Below are 25,072 nucleotides of genomic sequence, written 5' to 3' on the forward strand. Positions count from 1 at the left end.
TTTTGAATAATATAAGCGTCTTCGTATACGTACACATACAAAGTTTATGTACGGTTTTTTATAAGTATCGAAGTGTATTGAAATAAAATGAAGTCGTAAAATATACTACGCATTTACGCATACACAAGGACAAGGTGTTTTACTTATTATTACTTATTATTTACTTATTATTATAGGTATAGGCTGGCTAAATAGAATTGGAAGTATCCTTGGATACGATTTCACGGCTGTATTTTTTCAATAAACATCAAATATCGTTTACAGAGAAGGTTTTAATTCCCTCGCAAGTAGTCGCGAGTTTGAAAATATGCGGCTTAAATTGTTATTATTTCTTTCGATTGCGTTGACATAAAAGTTTGATTTTGTTACAGTTTAAAGGTATTATAGACTTAAGTATTTAGTATGAATTTTAATTTAATACCTCATCGCGTTCATGAGATAAGGAGTAGTAACTTTGAAATTTTCAAAATTGTCAAAAATATTTTTCAAAAATATTTTTTTTTTATATGATGAAACTAAAAATTTACGGTTTTCGTAATTTTTCCTATATCTGTACTATAAGACGTGACTTCGTACGAAACTTCAAGATTCTAAGTTCACAGGAAGTACCCTGTAGGTTTTGATTCCCGTGCGAGTTTCGAAAATTTGACAGACGGACGGACGATATGCGGCTTAAATTGTTATTATTTCTTTCGATTGCGTTGACATAAAAGTTTGATTTTGTTACAGTTTAAAGGTATTATAGACTTAAGTATTTAATATGAATTTTAATTTAATACCTCAACGCGTTCATGAGATAAGGAGTAGTAACTTGAAATTTTCAAAATTGTCAAAAATATTTTTCAAAAATATTTTTTTTTTATATGATGAAACTAAAAATTTACGGTTTTCGTAATTTTTCCTATATCTGTACTATATGACGTGACTTCGTACGAAATTTCAAGATTCTAAGTTCACGGGAAGTACCCTGTAGGTTTTGATTCCCGTGCGAGTTTCGAAAATTTGCGGAAATTTGCGGCCTAAATGGCTGTATCTTTTGATTGCGTTGGCTTAGAAGGTTGATTTTTCTACAGCTTCCAGGGACAGTAGACCTGAGTATCATATACAAATTTCAGTTTGATACCTCCACGCGTTCCTGAGAAAAACGCTCTTGACAGACGGACGGACGGACGGAAATTACCTTTAAATAATTTTAAATGGTATGAAGGCGACATTAATTCGGCGTTATCATTGTTAGAACAACTGGATGAAAATTCAAATATGGGTTTGATCTACGATGTTGATGTGTCATATCCCGATACTTTGCACGATGAGCACAATGATTTACCTTATTTACCGGAAAGAACAAAACCTGATGGTAGCAATGTTACAAAATTATTTGCGACGTTCCACGTCAAGAAACATTATGTTGTTCATTATATGGCACTCAAACAGTCAATTTCGGCGGGACTAGTAGTGGATAAGGTACACAGAGTCGTACAATTTAATCAAACTGCTTGGCTTGCACCGTATATAGATAAGAACACAGAAATGAGAAAAAATGAAAAAAATAAATTCGAGGAAAATTTTTTTAAGTATATGAATAATGCCGTAAGTTAAGATAGAACTAATTATTATTATTACTATTATTATTAATATGTAATGATTTATTTATTTATTTATTTATTTTTTTTTTTTTTTACAGATATTTGGAAAAACGATGGAATCTAAACGCAATCGCAAAAAAATTGAACTCGTCACTGACGCCTTGAGGATGCAAAAACTTGTTAACAAACCTACGTTTAAGGACGTCACAATATATAGTGAAAATTTGTGTGCTGTACACCTGAAGAACATAGAAATAACATTTGACAAACCTATTGCATGCGGGATGGCTATATTAGATATTTCAAAAACTCTAATGTACGACTTCCATTATAATGTCATGAAAAAACATTACAAGAATAATATTTCTTTAATGTACATGGACACGGGGTGACACAGTTGCTACGTATTACTACTGCCACGACATTATACTACTCCGATATTTCATTATTAATACTACGAATACAACTATCTCGAATATCTATTGTTACGAATATCAACTACAACGATATTAGATTGTACGTGAACCACTGCTACGATGTTAGTTATTATCACAGAATATAATAATAAATGATAACAATAATAATATTTAATATTATGTAAATTTATGTTAATAAATGTATAATGACTTTTCTCGTGACATCTTGAGTCGTTTTAATTTAATTTAGGTAATTTGGAATGCTATTTGAAAATTTATAATATACGTATTTATATGGAATTTCTCAATTACGGTAAAAAAATCATGTAATAGCCAAATATAGCCAATAGTTAATTATAATTATTAATTTATCTTCAATGAATAATGTTTGTGTTTTTTGGTCAATACTTAAAAATGTATTAATAAATAGGTATAGTAAAAAACTATACATTTTGAATTAGTATAATAAATTAATCATATTAAAAAACATAAAAATGGTTTAATAATCAATTTTTGCACCATTGATATTATAAATTATAAAATCTATAGTTGTACTATTCTGGCCTGGTTAAATATAATATTTAACAATATGTACAAATACAATCCCTACCTATGAAGTATGAGCAATTTATAGTTTTCAATTTTGTATCCAACTAAAATTATTATTTTTTTCTTTTGAACATTGGATAGGTGCCTTATGTTGTATTTTTATTTTTTTTTAATTTTAAATAATATTTACTAGGTACTAAATTATGATAATTCACTTAACACTATATCTGTTAGACCCTAAGCCTTATCTTAAATTGTATAATATGCTAACAAAGACAGAACTCACAACAATAAGATTCGTACATATTTTACAAAACACTATTTAATTAAGGGAAATTCAATTTATAATTCAATAACTTAGTTATACAATAAACATTTGGATTACGCCATCTATTTCTTCTCTACATATTTCACAATTGAGTGGTGGAGGTATGGCACAATCCACGCAAAGCCATCCATGACCACAATATAAATATATGTACTGTGATCTATTGGGTACATCCCTCATGTAGCGTAAACACCCTAAACATTGACTTCCAGTTGGATCCGTAAAATTATGGTTTTCTATCCACCCACCTGTAATTTAATAAACCAAATAAGATGTTATTTAAATACTGATTTATGTTTAATAATTTAATATTTACCAGTAGCATGTACAATATGAATCGGCTGTGTTCTTGGGAAAGGAACCTTACAAACAGGACAACGCTGTATCCGTTCTGCACATCCGTCACAGCACCATCCATGGCCACATGGTAGAAAAATGTTTTCCGTGCCAACCTCATCATGATTTTCCAGACAAACAAAACATCTGTCTAGGTCTTCATCTACACAATAAACATAAAAGTAGATTTTTACTATACAAATTAATAATTGAAAAAGTTGTTGTAGCTAATTAAATGATTTATTATCGATACCTCCAATTTGTGGTACAGCAACTTGAACTGTTGAAGTGTTAACCATGAATAAAGCTGGTACTTCTGTAAAAATTGAATAGAATATTTATTTTTTATATGTTAATTATATATTATATAATTACCATTTGTTAATAACAATTCGCTGCACATGAATTGCGTCCCAAATTCCCTTTTCCGCATGAATTGCGTCCCAAAGATATTTAACGACTACACGAATTGCGTCCCAACCATATTTAACAACTACCCGAATTGCGTCCCAACGTAAAAAAATTATTTTCCTTCTCATTTCATACAGACTAAGGACTGTCGATATCAAATTACGACTATCGGTAGGTTAAAAATATTGTTTTTTATCATTGTTATGCAATTATATGTAAGTAAAATAAAATGTGTAGGTTAATAATATAATAATAATAATATAATAGTTTAAAAAATATATATATATATATATATATATATATATAAAAATTATAATTAAAAAATTAAAAAATTGGTAAAAACTTGAATGTTACTTTCTTAATATAATCAAGGCGGGTTAATTGGCCACTTTCATATTTTGCCATATTTTGTCTTAGTGAATTTTCTTTTTCACATACCATCATTCGTCTGTTTTTAATTACATGAATATTTTGTTGTTTAATATAAGTTTCTTTTTGTACATTTTTTAAAACATCTATAAATTGAAATATATTCGGGTGTGCTGAGTAAAGCATACTGTTAAACTTGGAGTGGAAGGCTTCACAACTAATTATAGAACATGAGTACATTGCCCATACAGAAGACGGGAAATCAGAATCAGGCTTTATGTATGTATTTAATATATAATCGGAAAATTGCTGTACTTTTTCATTTTCGGGTAAAATGGATACAATATCGTCAGTAAAACAATCCTCCACTTCATCTGGTTTTAAAAATGGGAGACCAAAAAAATATTTAATTATAATAATTTATAAGCAATCGTTTAAACAAAACCGGACGCAATTCATGCAGTAGATTAGATAATGCCGGACGCAATTCGTGTACCCGCTTATCAAATTTTTTATTTCGGGACGCAATTCGTGTGTAGCCTAACAATTGATTGTTAGCTACATCACCATTTCCGGTTTGTCTGTAATCTTCATACACTGGATCAACTTCCTCTACTAATAAATAAAATTAAAATACTTTCTTCTTTATGAAATACTTAACTAACATTTTTTTTTTTAGAATTACCTATTGGTGGATTATTTACTTCTCGGCCTCTGGCCTGTATACGTCCAATTGGTCTTCCTCTACGTCGTGGAATCCTATTATTTGGCACTGGACCAACTACTTGCATCCCACACAGCAATTTGAAAACATTAATATTTTCACAATATTTGAATTAGGTTGTACCTCAAATATTTATTTAAGAATATTATACAGTTATTTTGAAAATATTTGTTCTCCAAATATTTAAACCTAAATATGGTCACAACATTTTCAAACTATTACATATCAAATATTATGTATCAATTTTCTATTCGATATTTTGAAAATATTTGTTCTCCAAATATTTAAACCCAAATATGGTCACAACATTTTCAAACAATTACATATCAAATATTGTGTATCAATTTTCCATCTTATATTTTGAAAATATTTGATCTCTAAATATTTAAACCCAAATATGGTCACAACATTTTCAAACTATTACATATCAAATATTATATATAAATGTTCTATTCGATATTTTGAAAATATTTGTTCTCCAAATATTTAAACCCAAATATGGTCACAACATTTTCAAACTATTACATATTAATTATTATACTTCAATTTTCATCCAATGTTTTGAAAATATTAAAAGATAATATTTATACTATATTTTGTTATCGTTATCATATCGTATTATTATAATTATTAAGTTAATTTTTATATAAGTTTTATAATTAGCTATATTATGTATATAGTAGTTATAAATTATAACTATTTAATAATATCAATAAAGTAGGTACCTAGCTATCCAAACGTCTCACCATTTATTTGAATTTTTTTTAATGAGTTATGAGCATTTTTAAAATTCTGATTGTACATTTTAAAATGTTCATAAGGCCATAACACACTAAAATTTAAAACAAAAACCTATAAGATACACTAGATAACAGAAACTAACTTATATTATAACTTAGTTAGTTTTTATACTAATACGTAACTAACTTTAACTAGTTAAAAAAAATGAGTAACTTTCCCAGCTTTGGCATTATATAACTTATATGAAATATTAAAAAAATTTAAAAATTAAGGCGAATCCTCCCTATGTTCACTGTCCATGGATACTGTCCATTGAAGTGCACATGAAGTTCCGATGTGATTGATGTAGCAACATATAATATAGTACTACAATTCTTTCCATTGTATGCCCAAGATCCATCAAGAGGGACTAGGGAGTATTCGCACTGATATTAATATGAGTACGAAAAACCTTTATATATCAATCAATATCAATTAGGGGTCACAAGGGAGAGAAAAAACGTTACAATGTCAAAAGCAGCGTCATCTAGCTATAGATAGTGTCATAGTGATATACTATAGTGATAACAAAAATTCAATTGATTCATATTTCCCATCCCTAGTTTGTTTGCGCAGTTTAACTATAAGCGTAGTATAACCAGCCAACTATTATATATAAATGGCTGGACTACTATATATATACGCACGTGGCGTGTTCACTGTTCCGTCGCGTTTTCGTTGTTTGTTATTGCCTATGCCCTATAGGTCAGTGATTGATTTAAGGAGGGGGCCAGAGGGGCCTGGGCCCCCCATGGCCCATAATATGTGTAAGAATATAACTGTAAAAGTAATCACTGAACATTTACCGACATCAAAATCTGTTTATTTTAATAAAACTATATGCGAAACGCAATGTGTTGAATCTCATGAGGCGGTTCTTAGATTTTCGGATATGCTTTTGCCTATTGTAATATTGGAAGATATAATAAGTAATACAGATGGCGAAATATACTTTCAAAATGCAATGGACTTCTTCAATCAGTATTTAATTCTGAATTTATTTTGTCTTTGGAAGTAGCGGTCGAAATACTGTCAATAACTTTGCCAATATCACGTCAGCCACAAAATCCAGATTTAGATTACAAAATGTATTGAAATGATAAATATTGTGTTGATTGCTCTTAAAAATAACAGAGAAGATACAAAATTTACTGATATTTTTAATCGAGCTGTATCTAAAGCAGGTATGTATTAAATATTGATGTTAAAATTCCACGCGGATATGTAAAAGCGACAAGCTCGCCGATCAAATTTAACTACCTAAAGTACTGAAGAATATTTTAAAATTACAGTTTATTTCACAGTTTTAGATAATTTTATAACGTCTATTCAAACTATGTTTTTTGACAATCAAAATAATATAGTGTTTAAAATACAACAACTTATTCCAAGTTACTTAAATGCTCAATCTGAAGAGGACATTTTAAAAGGTGCATCTTTCAATGAATCAGATTTACCAGTATTTAACACTTAACGAATTAAAAGGTAAAATAATAAATATATCTACCTATTATGTTAACTAAATAATTTCTATTGCATTTTTATAGCTGAAATCATGATAATATGGCAGTTACATTGGGCTAAACAACCAGAAAAAAAAAAAATCAAAAATCAGCACGGCTATGGAAGCATTTAAAGGGACTGAAGGTGGATATTTCCCAAACATACGGCAACTAATACTAATTCTTGCTGTAGGTATTACCTGTAACCAGGCGCGGATCCAGAAAAAATTAACAGGGGGTGCTAATTATTATTATTATTTTTATTTTGAAAAATAACAACTTATATAATTTATAATATAAATTTATTTTGTTGGTGGCTAGATGACAGGGGGTACCCGAGCACCCATAGCTCCCCCTGAATCCGCGCCTGCCTGTAACGACATCAACAAGTGAGGGATCTTTTTCTAGCTTAAAAAGAATCAAATAGTATTTGAGAACGACAATGGGAGAAAATCGTTTGAATGGGTTATTATTATTAAATATGCATCATCAAATTGATATAAAACCAGAAGAAGTAATATAGATTTGTTTGCAAAACAATAACATTCGTGACGTTTACAATATCGTTTATAAAACACTACTTTAATAATTATATATTTTTGTATTTACAAATATTTTTAATTTTAATACACTTATATAATACATTATAATTAATATTATATTTTTAATACCACTATACGCTATAATATAAGTGTTTTTATAAAAATATGTACTGATGTAAAAAAAATATTGCCCCCCACCCCCAAAAAAACAAATTCCTGGGTCCACCACTGCTATAGGTATTTAAAAAAAAAATGGAAAAATTACGACTTGCGTATTAATAATAAAATATAGCTCCAATGACGTATACGTCAATAAATAACGTTTTGGCAACTACGTTTTTCGTCACGTTTACAAACGCGACGAATTTCAACCGCCGTATGAATATAGCCACTCTAATATAAAATAATAAATAATAATACTAAATGTATTTTGAAGAATACAAAAACCGTGGTGTTTAAGACGATAGTTGCACCCTCATAATATTTGTTGTCTTCATCCGTCTTAACACACGTACCTACGACGCATAGACAAAACGCGTTTACGCAGCCTGATTAGTATAACTCGCTCAATTTTGGTTCTAGAATAAAAATACCTATAATAAAATTGAATTTTGACAATATTGTTATGATTTTACACAACAAAATAAAATAACGTACGCAAAATAATTAAATAAAAATTATATTTTATTAGTTACTACGGCTAATAACAATGTATCGGTTCAGACGTAATTATAAGACTGACTGGCCTCCCGTATAGTGTATTATGCGACGACGCTCCGTGTCACAATCAAAATCCTATGTCAGCGGATTCCACGGTCTCGCCGTCGTACAACACACTATTCCTGATGGTCTTAAAAATATCATGTAGAATAATATTATATTGTAATATTATTCATATTTATAATAATCTGATTCAGGGGTTCGTAACAATATTTCTGAGGGCAAGACGGTGTGTTACTTCAAAAATACTTAAATGTTGAAAAGTTCTTGTACAGAACTTCCACAGTTCCACGAAACGCGAGAATGGTAGTTGCCTAGTAAATAGTAGATACCTAATCTACTATCGTTGGCGAATTAGCGATAACCGTTTTCGTTTTAATAATACTACGTCCGACGCCGCCACAGCCCACAGTAGATAAAGCGCAAGCGAGTTTGAGCCACCGCGCTGTCGTTTTCTTTGTCTAATGTCATCTATGGCCAATGGCCATCTTCTATAATAGTTATAGGCGCGTCTACGCACACAAACGTAGCCCGTAATCATCGAGATGCATTGTTTATCTATCTCGATGCCCGTAATATATTATATAAAATATAGTGCGTAAAGAAAGCTTGCATAAAATGCCGCCCGAAGCGTTAGTAAATCTTTAATCTACCACTTATCGTTGAAAAATATAATAACGGTCACGGCATCGGCTGTAAATAGTACTAGTATAATTATTTTTAGTAATAATAATATCTGTTGTTGTTATTTGATACAGTGGAATAAAATCCCTATTGCTTTATCAAAATATTAATAACCGCCAATCCGAAAATACGGAAACATCAGATTATCAGAATTAGTCGCTGTCGACGCTGTCACACATTATTATAACGCACATTCGTTTACAGTGTTTACACTATACTTGTGCTTGCGTGTGCGCGTCATTTTATTTTTGCCCACAACAATACTTTTTTCTGTTTATAGTTGTTACTATTACTGCAGTCGTCTCACCTTGGTCTTAACTTGAAATATATTCCGTTTTTCTACGACTTACAAGTGAGTTCATTTTGCGTCCATTGTACGCGCACAGTCCGTTTAATAGTTAATACGCCGTACAAGTTTCACCGTAATTCGTCCAAAGTCAAGTGAACCTAGCTGCTGTGTCAAGGCACCACCACACATTTGGTTACAAGTCGGTTTATTCTAATATTATGTTACTTCATACATCAATTTATTACTCTTTTATATAGGTACCTATATTTTATATTCCATATTTCCATATTTTCCATTACACATTAGTACATTACCATTTACCTATACACGTGTACAGTGCGTATAAAATCATATTAGGTATATTAAATTTTACAAAATATTTATTATATATATATATATACGCCTATATATAGATATCCCTGTCAAATATCATAGTTTTATTATTAATTAAAAATATTGTAGGTACTTGCGCATATTGGTACATACTATAATAAATAATGTATAATTCACGATCATATAGAACCAAACGTAGAAGAATTCAAAATGAACTGCTAGCTTTAGAATCATCTTGTTCCGATGATGATGATAATAATGTTAATGAAGACAATTTGGTTTTGAATTATAACAGTATAACAAATGATCAAAATAATTCCAAGAGTGTATCTATTGAAGATTTATCTGTTGGATTTGATAACTTGGACCACATTCAGCATGTCATAACTAATAACGAGGGAGCATCAATAATTCATGAAGATAATGATGTACATTTTAACCAAAAAACAAACGTTAAACAAGCTATTGGAAAATGGGCAGTAGATTTTAATGTTCCTCAAAATGCTGTAAATGCGCTTTTAGACGTACTAAAAAATAAAGCGGGCCTTGACTTTTTGCCTAAAGATTGTAGGACATTGCTACACAATAAATCAACTAAAATTTTAAATTTGAGAACTATGAGCTCCACTGCTGAATATTATAATTTTGGATTGGGTAATGGTATTAAAAGATGTGCATCAATTTTTTCTTTAGATGACGAAGTTAAAATTGCAATCGGTATCGATGGACTGCCTTTATCAAAATGTAGCTCCAGTTAATTTTGGCCAATATTGGCTTATGTGCAACCTCATCATAAATATGTGTTTCCAGTAGGAGTATACCATGAGTATGAAAAACCAAAAGACAGCAATGAATTCTTACAAGATTTTATTTCAGAAATTTTAGAGTTAGCTGAAAATGGTATTACTATTGCTAATTTAAAAATTAAAATTAAAATTCAAGTAATATGTTGTGATGCACCTGCCAAATCCTTTATTATGAGAATAAAGGGCCATTCTGGCTTCTCTTCTTGCACCCGCTGTGTACATGAAGGTGAATATTGTAACAAGTTTAATCCGTTTAATCGACGTTTTAGAAAAGTTTATACTTGCACTACTTGCAGCATATTGAACATCAGCCGACTGTGAATTTATTGTTGATACTGATGCAAATGAAATATCATTAAATGTATTTTCTTCTATTATTTGAGTACTACTAGTCCCCATACTTGATATTAAGTCATCAGGTGACTGAATGGGTGAAAGTGATGCGCTTCTCTCAAGTAGATCTCTGACATATTGAGAATCGTTCATATTCTGAAATTAAAAATAATACATTCATTATTTAAACATACAACTATAACCTTATTGTTATTATTTACACAATTTATCGATATATTACAATTAATGTAACTAGTAACTACTAGTAAATGTTTAGTTGATAAAAAATAAATATAACAAGACCCGATTTGTATGTTTGTATTGGGAATATGCAGCAGTATTTGGGTACCTAAGATTTCTCAACATTTGACTTATCATTTTATTTGTGAGGTCATTCATGGTAATCAGAAATATTTCTTCTCACATTATATAAATCATTAATACTAGGCACCTACTAAATAAATAATATATTTTTATGTGTAATATCTGTTTAGTTAAATACAAATATAAAGTAAAGTATTATTTTAAAAATATTATACATTTTATTTGTTTCTCTATTGCTCCCATTTAATAATAAATAGCTGTGTAATATTGTTTTATAAATCATAAGATATGCTGTTAAAATTAATAAATTATTGTTATTTTTTTCACAAAATGAAGATATGATTCTTTTATTCATTTTAATTATTATTAACATTAAATTATGTTGTCCAGTCTTAGTTGTATATATAAAAATCAATTGTTTTTATAATATGTTTTTTTTTTCAAAATATAACATAACTACGATTCGATACAGGTAGTACCTACTACCTAGTACCTACTAGTTACTTCCTATATATTTATGTTTAATTTAAAAATTAAAAGTTAAATAAATACGTTTTTTCATTGCAAATAATTATTATTTTACAATTATAAAACAATAGTTTAGTGATATAATTAGCATCTCTGGCATAATATGTAAGCATACATACATTCTGTATGGAAGGTGTAGTGATAATAAACCTATCCAATGTATTTTGTACATACACATATCGAAGGGCACTTGGCTAACTAAGCTACCAACTTTTATTTTAGGCCCCAACAAAAATTTTTATATTATAAGACTTATGCAAATTTAAACAATAAACAAAATGTTATAGGTACTACACTTGTAATAAATTATAAAACTTACTCAATTCCAATGGATGTATTAAACTGGTAAGCAGCAATGGTAGTATCTTCCAATTTCAACAAACAAAATATGATTAATAAATTATATCACTTAACGTGTTCAGCACTGTGGACTGCAGAATAACGACCAAAAATGATGAACATCAAACATACACCATATACTGTAAATACAAAATTATAATCATATACATATTTTCCATCTTCCATATAAATAGTATAATCATGAACGATTCCATAGTTAATTTCATATTAGGTATAAGTTTAATGTACCTAAAATGTTTTACTACAACTACAGTTCTACGATTGTTAAAAAATTATAAAACTTACTTAATTCCAATGTATGTAGTAAGCAGCAATGGTAGTACCTATCTTCCGATTTCAACAAACAAAATATGATTGAATATATTATTTCACTGAACGTTTAGATTAACGACAAAAAAGTATTATAGGTACTGAAAAAACCATATACTGTGAAATGTAAATACCAAATACATAGATGTGCATAAACAGACAACAGTTATACTTTTACAGTTTACAATAAACAGCATGCATTAAGACCAGTAAGAGTTATGTAACAGGAATTATTAAAAATATCTTTCTAGTTTCCTCGACCATTTACTCAGTATCAGTGTTGCCAGGTTTGTAAAGAGTACACAGTACTGAGTACAGCTATTTTAAACTTAGGTATAATACATTTCATATGAAAATGTCGTACCTTATAAAGTCATAACTATTAACTAATTGCTAGTAGGTACTATAACTATTGTCTATTGATAATCAAAACTAAATCATAACTAAAAATAATTTCGATTGTGTATTATTTTATATTTTCCAATTTATTCCTCCAATTACAGTGGAATATATTTTATCGTACACGTTTAATTGTGACATTATTATACCTATATAGTATATTATTCTTATCGGTAATCGACGTCGCGTCATCGTAATTTCGGGGAAAAAATAAATACCCACGTCCAGCACTAAAAATAAACAGATCGCTTACAATAATTTTCATAACGTTATCCCATCGCCTGTTAAAATAATGAACAATCAAAGTGAATCAATCCTATATTCCTATTTAGATTGTACTGTGATCGGGACCGGACCGAGTTCGGACCGAACTGAGACCGTACTAAATTCAGACCAAGCTGAGACCGGACCGAACCAATTTAACATTTTTTTTTTGAAACCGAACCGGACTGAAAATAATGCATTTAATCCTAGGACTGGACAGGACTGAACCAAATAACTCCTTAAAAATAATGAACCAGACCAAATAGACGATTCGTTAGTTTTTATGTATTAGGACCGGACCAAACCGCACTACGGTCCGGTCCGGTCCGAACCGGACTGATTTAGACCGGACCTGCAGAACACTACAGTATAAAATCATCAAAACTTGACATTTATACTGTTAAAAATCTTTCTAATGATTTAGTTCAATTCAGTATAACAGATATAAAACAAAAATTATTAATTTTTGATTTTGAAAATAAACAAATTGTAGTACCTATTCTCCACCACAATTAATTTATAATATAATATACAATTTTAATACCTAAGATTTTTTTTCATAAATTACCTCGTAAATTACTTATTTTTAACATGTAGGTAGTTAAATTAAATGTACATACAGATTATTATAATATATACATATATACTTGCATTTACTTTGTAAATTTTGTATTAGCTGATTAATTAAACTATTTACGACTATTAGGTATTATTATTTTGTAATCAATAAAAAAAAGTAACTATAAATTCAAAATAACTGGTTAGTGGTTACCTATAATTGCATATTATTATGGAAGATAAAGCAATCGTTATTAATTTAGAATATGTATTTTATTATATGTTAGTTAAAAAATACTTGTTATGTATACCCTTCATAATATTTGTTTATTAATTTTACCGAATTTTCTGCAAATATTTTTTTTATATGATTAAAAATCATAACTATTAAAATATGTTCAGGGTAAATATATCATAGCTGTAATTTCATAATGTTACAAATAAATTATTTAAAATTAATACTTATATTTATAGGTAATTATGTTTTCTTATTCTAACTTTTTGTGTACAGAAGTATTATTGTTGCAATATGTGGACGATTGTGGTGTTTGAAATTGACAACACAGTTAATGTTGTGCCTAACTTTTGGTATTCAAATGGTATATGCCAATGGCCTAAGAAAAATCTTAGAACAGATACAAAAAACTTGATAAAACGTCGTTCAAAGCCTGATGAAATAACTTTTAACAGTTATAAAGCACGTCCATTGCTAGAAAGTATTGGTAAGTACTATAAGCGAGACTATAAGCTTTCATTTATCGACATAATTAAAATTACTGCAATGATATACATAATTGAAATTATAAATTTGTTTTAAATTTGAAGATAGTTACATTTAAGCAGAAGCTAAAGCTATTAAAGGACAAGAATACTCTGAACTGTCTTCAAATGATGATGATAAAAACACTAGAAAATTCAGAAAAATAAAACAAACGTCTCCACCAATCACAAAAAAGTTTAAAGAAAAATCTCATCTACCAAAAATTCCTGTTTTTGATGAATCTCTGACAACTGATGATAATGATATTGGTTAGTATTTTTAATTACATACCTATCTAAAAATTAAATGATATAAGTTATACTCTTAGATAATTTGATTTTGGGAATTTTTTACTATCCTTATAAACTTTGAGATGTAGTATATTGCATCAGAATTCTATAAATAGTGTCAAAATATGCATTTTGTTACGAATGGTTAGTATAAAAATTTCAAACTGATGTAAATAAATAAGTTTGTATGCATTTTAGTAAATTAAGTTAAACATTTAGTAGAAAAATTCAACTTTATACTAACCGAATTAAATGTTTTATAGTCTTCAATTTTCACATTTTATATTAATTGTTGACCTTATTAATTATCCTACATATTATATTAAAAACAATATATTTTATTTTTTGTTGCTTTTGGTGGAATCACATTTTTAAAAAGAGATAATAAAATGATGCCTTTTATATTATTATACTATGATGATTATATTATCTTTATGTAAAAGAAAATAATCAGGCTTATTATTCACAAACAAATATTTTTAAGGTGGTACCTACTCATTTTTGCATTAGTTGTACAAAATTATACCTTATATTTATTATGTTTTTATAAATAACTCTAGGAGGATCAAGTGATTATGATTTCGATGTGGATAAATTATACATCACAAAAACTAAAGAAAGTACTGTTCCTTCCAGTCAATTATTTAAAGATAATAATAGTTATTATGACACGTCTCCTGAAAATGGGCCTAACCATCAAGAACCATCAACTGCAACTCGCAAACTGCCGTCTCTTATGGTTCAGGAAGTAAGAAAAAAAAAACTCATCACACTTCTAGTTCTGATGATCAGTTAAATAAAAACATTGATTACACAGTCCAGCCAATAATTTCACTGTCTGCAAGAGCTAATAAATCTGCAGATGAAAGTGATCAAGGTATTTTTATTATATATTAGTTATATATATATAATATATATAGCTATCTAAACATTTCAGGTTTAAAAAATTGTTTTTATTAATTGTCCCTCAGCATTCAGAAAATGTGTTAGGCGGTCTTTGGCCAACCTAAAATATGATACAGAACATTTTCATAAACGATTTGATGCCCAAGAATCATTACTGGAAAAAATTTTGGCCAAATTAGATTCAAAAGGATCAGCTATGGTCTCTAATAATGATGACTATAATGATGTGGATTTAGGAGTTATCGACAACGATGAAGATCTAAACAATATGGAAGAAAAGCTAGTTAATGATAAACCATATAGAAATGCAGTGGTATGAATGTTTAGTATAATATATTATTAGTTATTGTCATTATTGTTAGTGGTGTGTATAGTTTATAATTTACTCTATATATTATTATAGCTAAACAATATTTATGTAGGTAGGTATGTTCCAGGCTTTCGAGCAACTACCTTTTTTATACTACATAATTTTTTTTTAATGAATGCGTTAACAATTCAACACTATATATTGGCCTATATAATTCATTAATGATTTATAACATAATTTTTATTATATTTTACAACTTATTTTCCACAGAAAGTAGATATAGTGTATATCACTTTTATTATAATATAGTAATTATTACTCGAGTAATTATATTATATTATTATTATTTAGTCTTAATTATAAAGGTCATTGTATTTTTAATGTTGTCTGGGGGGGAGGCTTCTGAAAGAAATTAAGGTACTGTTACAATTATTACATTTATGTCTAACTACACTTCTTAATTTATAACATAGGTGATAAAAATATTACTTTTCAGATTATATTACTATCTCGTTTTGTGGGAAATACATTGCCAGAAACAATACGGAAAGTAATGCAGCGTCTGTTCACTGACCAATTTCTTTCAAAATATTCTTTTGTCGGATTTAAGGGCAAACTTCAGTTTTCAACATTGCAGTGTTGTTCCATCATATATGGTAACAATTATTTGATATATCGTTATAATATACAAAATGTGATATTTTAGAAATTTATAGTCATAGTTATTATTGAGCACTAGATCTTACACATCAGTATATATATTATCATAGTCATTGCTATTGGTTGTATAATTGTTATATAATGTGACATAACATAAACTTATAAGTACCTTAAAAATAAAAACTATTCACTTTGAACTTTAGGTGTGATCTAATTTTTCGTTTTTGCCATTCTATACGGAAATTACTATAATTTAAGTACACTAATTATTCACTCCCTTCAGTCTTAAAACCTTTTATGTATAAACATAATTAGTTATGTAACTGCTAGAATTAATACATTTTTATTTTTGTATTATGAACCCAAATTTGGTTTGAATATTTCGAACAATAATTATATAGGTATTATTTATTATAAATAATACTATATTATAATATTTTATAATCATTTAAGTTCAGTTATAAAATTGAATAACATGTTTTCAAATATCCTGTGTTTCAAAACTTTTATATTATATTATTATAAACCAATTTAATATAACTAATACTGACTATATAAATTATTTAAGTAATAAAAGTTCAACATGTTAGCATTGTTTTCAAATACATTATATATTAATAAAATATAATTTAATTACTTTACAGATATTGTTCGTAAAATGAAAAAGTTTAAAGATACGTCTAACGTTGATATTGAAAAACCCATTAAGAACTGGATGGCCCAAGCAACACCAAGAATGAAAAAAATGGCTGAAAAATCTCTGCAAACTAATCACAATGATGATAATTCAATTGATAATAATACTTGAACTATATATATATATATTATATATATATATTTGTATATATTAGCATACCTATAAGATTTTGTTAAAGCATTATTTAAACTTATATAACTTCAGTGTTTTTATTATTTTATTATAATTGTGAGATTTCATGATGTTTTAAATCACAAAAACCACCCACGAGCAAAGGGGAACACTTTCCTCGTGACCTGTGAGCCGCACCGCGTGAGACCCGAGGGTCAAGTCGGTGGAACTCACAGGCTTTGATACACGCAGTGGCGAATGAACGCCAAAGATTTATTTAGAAGGGGGAAAACAAACAAAAAATTTTATATTAATAAAATAATAGGCGTAAAGTCTTAGGATAACTATGGGGATATATTTTACATGGTTGTAATAAATAATATATAATATAATGCACATGGCAAAATGCACAAAATACAGGGAAAAGTATATAATATAATGCACATGGCAAAATGCACAAAATACAGGGAAAAGAATATAATATAATGCACATGGCAAAATGCACAAAATACAGGGAAAAGTATATAATATAATGCACATGGCAAAATGCACAAAATACAGGGAAAAGTATATAATATAATGCTACGGCTCCGACAAGCGGTTACCGGCACGGAATAATCATCATACGTCGGTATGACACATTATACTATTACATGTGTTAAAGGAAAATACCCACGGCTCCGCATGACGGTTACCGGGGCACCTATGAGGAAAAATGGAGCATAAATAGAAATACGTTGTAGTGATACATAATCAAAATGAAAAAAGAAAAGAAAAAGTTGTGATACATAATCAAAATGAAAAGGGGGGAATATTGGGGGAAATAGTTTTGTACATTACACAAATGATGATGACTTGAGTTGTGGCTGGATGACGAAAGTGTGGATGACCGACGGCTGGGATAGGCTGGCCAGTTGGCCGTCGACCCCCAAGACACGTGGTCGACATGGCCCATCGGCGTCGGTCATTGGGAAAACGGAGGCTTCGCCCGACATCGGGCCCGACGTCGTCGCTTAGCCCATCATTTCGTACATTACGAGTATGGATGACAATACAAAAAACTATAAGTTGACTATTGACCACGAGGATGATCGGACCGCAGAATGAGTGGGCCGGTGGTGTTCGTTACGTCTTGACGGGAATACGTTGGTTTAAAAAGTGAAGATGGCTGGCGAACGGTGTCCGGTCGCTGGCCGTTGTTGTCGCAATTGATGTCGTAGTAGGGAAGGTCAGGGTAGGCGTATTGCGGGGTTTTACAATAATATGGGTAATTAAAATAATTGCACTGCGGCGATCGCACCGACGGACGCGACAGAGGCGCCGACGGCAGCCGATGACGACATGTTACGGTGATGACGGTGAACACTTTTGCAGGCGGGGAGGTCGGGGATCAGTTATTGCATAACATAGTGGTAATCGCGGGCGCGCTATTATATTAATGGGATGGTCACTGGCCGACAGGTATGCTGATATCCTAGGTATTGGGTATACCCAGTGGTTTAATAATAATAATAATAAGGCCTGAAATTCTGTGACGTTACATAATATATATATATATATATATGAGGTAATTGATTTTCATTTAAATTTTATTTTATTCAAATGTATATATTATATCATTAATATACAGCTGTAAGAACATATACTTACTGCAATTTTTTTATTAATTCATTATTATATGAGGTAATTTATTTTCATTATTTATATTCAAATTAATATATATTTATCAGAATATACCCACACAGCTTTCAGAACATGTACACATTCTAGTCATATGTGTTTTAAGTGTTCTTGGAAATATGTTATAAAATCATATTTTTAACACATTGTTAACGTATGTCCTATCAAGTATTGAAAATAAAATAGTTTCTTCCATATTATAGAAACATGTTTTTAAGATGTTTTGGAAATATGTAACGGTTACATGTTACCAAAATATGATAAACATATGTTCCATTTAATATTAAATATAAATGGTTTCTTCCATATTATGGAAATATGTTTCCAAGATGTTGAAAGAGATATGGAATGGTTACATGTTACTAAAATATTATTAAATTATGTTCCATTAAATATTGAAAATAAATGGTTTTTCCATATTATAGAAACATGTTTCTAAGATGGTGTAGAAAATATGTATATAATTATTTACTATAGGTATGCCAAAAAAAAATTATAGCAATTTTATTGACAAGTTTCAACAGAAAATGAATTTGCTTTAGGTACAATTGAAACTCAACAACCGACAGGAACAGGACAAGGTTTTATAAAATGTACATTATATGTAAGACAAAATGTCAATCAAAAAAATGTTTGTGTGTAAAAAATAATATTTTATATGCACTTCGAAATGCTATGCATCATCTATTCATCTATATGCTGCAATAAATAAATGATAAACAATAAATAATAATAAAAATATTTTAATTTAACACATTACCTAACTTAGTATTGGCATACTATAAAAATCTTGGGAATTATATAGCTTACATAGGCATAATATAAAATAAAATTTAAATTTAATAGATTGCCAAATAGTTCAAGGAATTCTATAGAATGCCTGATTTCAACACTTTGCCGGTAATAACTATAAATTATAGCTTAAAAAATTGTTTACACAAATGTAACTATTTTTTACCAATTTTGTATAAATATTGTATGATGACTTCTAAGTAAAGATGACAATAAATTCATGTCACAGATGACAAGCCTTCCTATCGTCTTTTCGTTTTTTTCTGTTCTTATACATCTGAGTCCTGAGTATAGGAACAATAACTCAAAAAAGGAATAATCGCGATATCACAAATAATAATAAAATAAATGTTCAATAAATTTAGTCAACAATAATGTCTTGTACTAGAACCATGTACACATATATATTTGCTCATATTTACAAATATATGACAGATTACAAATGTCTGTGTTTAAACTACTTTAAAGCTTTTAAATCCTTAAGTCTAGTAAGTCTAGCTATAACCTATAGGCTATAGTTTTTAGTATAACTTTTAATTAATGTAACAACATCCAATTTCTACTTATTATAATTTAATATTGGATTAATCATATCTGTTGTGAAAAGGTTGTTTTAAAATCTGTTTGATTTTATATGCATCATTTAACATTATGTTGAACACGAACTTTAATCATACAAGTTTTTGAAATCAATATGTTGTTATTTTGCAGTGTTTAGAAATGGTAAACCTAATATTAAATTGAATCAAACAAAATATGAAAGTATATGTATGTTTTTACTTTCTTAGTAGTTATTACTAATTATTTAAATTAAAAATATTTTAAGGTACCTAAATTAGTCAAAAACTACAGGTACCTAACTTATTTTTATACATTTTTAATAATTAAATGCTGTAGTAAATAATATATACAATTTGGTATAATTAGCTATTATCTACTGTATGATTTATAATTGTATATTAATATATTATGAATAATGAATGATATGTAAAATTATTGAGTAGATAAAAACCGTGCCAATAATAGCATTGATTATAAATAGTACAATATACAATACAATGTCACAATGTACAAAAACAAAATATCATAGGTAAGTCATATCGGGGACATATAGGGCCATAAAATATTATTACATCGGAGACATGCGGAATAGCTATATACAAGCGAGCCGGGCGGCAAGTGAGTGGGAGGCGAGAACAGCGGAGCTGTTGCGCGAGTTCGTGGTGGCGTCGGTCGTAGAGCGGGGTAACAAAATAAATAGGAACATGGTTATAATTATTGGTTACACATTTTATTCAAGATTATATTGAACCCCACGGACCACGGACTAAGATATACAGGACTGGACATGACAAGGTTGGAGGGTGTGGGGGTTGACTACGAAATGTAGTACAACAGGCGGTGTTCGGGGGGATATTTTCCTTTTAGCATTACTAGCGCCGTCTTAGTGGATACTTATGGAACTATCTATGGTGATAATGTCATCTAGTTCCATAAGTATCCACTAAGACGGCGCTAGTAATGCTAAAAGGAAAATATCCCCCCGAACTCCGCCTGTTGTAATACATTTCGTAACCACAATATTCATCTCGTGTCCAGTCCTGTATATCTTACTATCTTAGGGCCGTTCTTACAATGTCCGGTTAAGTGTCGGTTAAAACTAACCGGTAGAATTCTATCGGTTAACTCATGATAAATTCTTCCGGTTAGTGTTATCAGGCACTAACCGAGCATTGTAAGAATGGCCCTTAGTCCGTGATTGAACCTAATGATAACTATTAACACAGAACAATATAGAATAGACCATAGAGTATAATACTCTATGGAATAGACACTCGATCAGCAGCTGCTGCTATTGAAGTATTGGAAATTGTACCGTATCCGTAATCTGATGAATGTTAGCAACGTGTATCCCTCTTAGTTACGGAATTATAAAAACGGAAACAACAACCAAACAACGCGATGGGCACACAGACTTCTATACTATCTTTATATAGAAGTCTGTGAATGGGCATTACAAAACACTATATCAGTTCTGTCTCTTTTTGTGTGATAATTATGATATGATTTATTTAAGTGATAACGCATACCACACCCATTTTGCCATAACACACAGTGTCTATACCCTGCTATTAATAACTACCAATAGTGTGCGACGCTGTGACCAGGTCGCCCCACATTGTGATTATGGGTCTCTGTTGAGTGTTGACATTTTAACGTATAAAACTATAAACTACGTTTTTCTTTTTTGGATGGCTGAACGCTGACAGTTGCAAATTTACAATATTCTATGAAACTACTACAATAATCGGTAACGGTAAGTTTGTTTAAATTATAATATCATAGTATAGGTCTACTCATTCTGTAAACTGTAATCTTGACATCTTGTGTACTGTTTTAATTTTATCATTAATGAGGGTCGACAATCCAAAACGTATTATTTCCAAAATTAGGCCCCTCATTCAACGTGTATCGTGATTACCAATCTTCCTACAAAATCATTAAATCAAACATGTTGGAAATTCATTAATCAGTCTATGTTTATTGGTTAATATAAATATATAGGACGATTGATGACAGTGTAGCGGGCATAATATAATACCTATTTACCTACCTATATCTACTATCTAGTAATACACAACCCAGGATATATACTACATATTTATGACTATAATATCGTATATCAAATATCAATAATGTAAATGCAATATATATTTAAAACAGATATACCTAGATATAGGCATAAAATAATTGGTTGGTAATTCTATTATGATTAATAACTTGCAAAGGTAATTTGTAAAATTTGGCCAATAATATATTATAATAAATAATAATGTATTAATATGTATTAATTACCTAAATAATATAACATTATTACCTACTCATTGATAATATTTTAAAAATAAATAGGATAGACAGTGGCAGATTTAGCGTCAGGCAAAGTAGGCAGTTGCCTAGGGCGGCAATTTTAGGCCAATATTTTATTGAAAATATACTCTAGGTTTCTTTTTGATTTTCTTATGTACGGTGATTACTTTGAAAGATGGAAAATGAAAATGTTTAATATTTGTATAACATATTATATATATAATTATATATATAATTGCTTCATTATTTTATAATACTAATACATAACAATAAACGTCCAAATAAATAATCGAACGACTGCCGGAACGTATATTATCTATTATCTTAATACCAGTGGTGTAGTGGAGGGTACACGGGTGTACACGGCGTGTACCCACCTCCTAATTTTATAATTATGCGTGTACCTTTAACGAAAATCGTAGTACGCGGGTACACGGAACATAAATAAAATGAATTAACGTTACCCATCAAATAATATATATATTTATTAAATTTTGATATTTAATAAGTAAAAAAAGATAAGCGTAATTTGTTTATTTCACGGACTAAGAAAAGATCATAAAAGTCCATGGTTTACTTGTACCACGGCTATGGTAGTACACTAGTACTATCTTAAATCGTGTTGTACAGGGTCTTTTGTACACAAATCTATTTTTAAACCATTTGGTAACGTTTACAATATTGTTGTTTTGTCCAGTTATCAGTTATTGTTCCAAGTATTCATTACAATTCTATATAAACGTTTTGTTTATCAAATATGTTATAATCACTAGTAGAAAACATGAACGAGTACAAATTAGGGGGGTGTGGGGGGAATAGCCCCCCACGTTTTATTTTACAATGTTTCAGGCGTGTACCCATAAAAATTTTTAGGACTACATCACTGCTTAATACTAACCATGGATTACATATTTCGTTATATTGTTTGTTTACTAAGTCGTAATGGGGCGGCAAAAAAAATTTTGTCTAGGGGCGGCAATTGTGTAAATCCGTCTCTGAGGATAGATTAGGTGAAGGTACAGTTACTGTATACAGTGTATAGTATAAAATGTTTATTTTAATTTACTTTAATTTAAACTTGCTTAATTTTTATATTTTTATTATAATTTTTTCATGGTTAAAAATTTGAAATGGCAATACTTTTCCAGATTTATCTATAAAATGATTAAGAGCTATAGGTCTAAAAGGAGAAAGATTCAGGAAGAGATAGAATTGATGGATAATGGAATGGTTGATTTAACATCAAAAAATACTGATGATAATTTAAGTGAAAATCAAGAAACTTCAGTTGTACTGAATTTTGAACCATCTAATATTCCTGAGAATAATTTAATTGATGATAATAATGAATCATTTAATGATACAACATTTTTATTGAGTCCTCCATTAGGTATTGAAATACATATTAATATATATAAGTACATAACCATTTTTGTTTTATTTAGGTAAATTATGGGATACAATTTTTATTTAATAATTAAGAACACCTATAGTACCTATTGAAAAAAATAGATTGTAAAATTAGGAAGATATATTATTATTTTACTTATCTTATGAATACTGTTCTCTATATTAATATTTTTGATTAAATTAATGGTATTGCTATTGGTAGGTATATCCAATATAATTTATAATTACAACTGCCTTTTGATAATAAATGCATTACTATAGTGCACACTGCACATTCAATCAAAAAAGCTTATTTTTTTTTTAATATGTTTTCTAATAGGAACCTACCCAAATTAAATATGATGATTAATAAGTTATCTACTTTATTTTGTATCAAATAATGTACCTATATAGTATTATCTAACTAACTATAATTTTGGAGAGTTTGTTGGTGGCTTAATAATCATTACGGTAATACGGTTACATAGTTAATTATTTATGTAGTAAATTAAATATATAATAATACTAACTTTTTATAAAATAAATTATTGCATCTATTCATATTTTAAATTATTAAAACTTAACTAATTTAGTTTGTTTTAATAGTCATGTAATACTTCATTTAATGTTTACTATAGCTCTAGCAATTATTACATTTGAAAATTCTTCTCAAAATATTATGATATAATATGATATGTTTCACCACCTATCTCTCGGTTAAATTGTTTAGTTAGATAAATTAATAATCATTTAGATATAAATGAAGGTAATTGCATTATTAATTTTGTGTTTTTAAGTTCAAATACAGTCCAGCAGTATTGATGAATTAAATTCTTCTTCATCAACAGAACATTATGAATCCAACAATTATTCTGAGCATGAATTAATATCCAAAACCTTGTTAGAATGGTCGATACAATTTGGTATATGTCAAAACGCATTTACTTCATTATTAAAAATTCTTAAGGAACATAAATGTTTTGAAAAGACTCTTCCAATGGATTGTAGAACTTTGCTTGGTTCTGGCTCCTCTAAAGTTGTTGGTATAAAAAATATTAATCCTGGTATTTATTATCACTTTGGACTTGAGGCAGGCATTAGAAGATTTCCCAAGAATTGTACTGGTGGTGATACAATAATGTTAAACATAGGAATTGAT

The 25,072-nt window shown here is 29.1% G+C and overlaps 4 pseudogenes across 1 annotated transcript in view; 3 read left to right on the forward strand and 1 right to left on the reverse strand.

Annotated features, from left to right (window-relative positions):
- The first annotated feature begins 1,023 nt into the window (after window positions 1-1,023).
- The window catches only part of LOC149060000 (uncharacterized), a 57,127-nt pseudogene continuing 33,078 nt past the window's right edge, over window positions 1,024-25,072 (forward strand).
- Window positions 2,913-25,072, reverse strand: part of LOC149060001 (uncharacterized) — a 40,817-nt pseudogene continuing 18,657 nt past the window's right edge. Inside the window, exons 11-14 of the transcript XR_016189959.1 lie at window positions 4,681-4,786; window positions 3,469-3,531; window positions 3,196-3,378; window positions 2,913-3,115 (exon numbers count right to left, since the gene is read on the reverse strand). The product of XR_016189959.1 is annotated as an uncharacterized LOC149060001 (transcript). The remainder of the gene's footprint in view (window positions 3,116-3,195; window positions 3,379-3,468; window positions 3,532-4,680; window positions 4,787-25,072) is intronic.
- On the forward strand, window positions 6,836-7,574 carry LOC149060002 (52 kDa repressor of the inhibitor of the protein kinase-like; annotated as a pseudogene).
- On the forward strand, window positions 13,980-17,184 carry LOC149060003 (uncharacterized; annotated as a pseudogene).

This window comes from Diuraphis noxia, unplaced genomic scaffold (assembly GCF_037042655.1).
Source record: "Diuraphis noxia isolate RWA-SAM2 unplaced genomic scaffold, SU_Dnox_SAM2 contig0001, whole genome shotgun sequence".
In the NCBI taxonomy this organism is placed as follows: Eukaryota; Metazoa; Arthropoda; class Insecta; order Hemiptera; family Aphididae; genus Diuraphis; species Diuraphis noxia.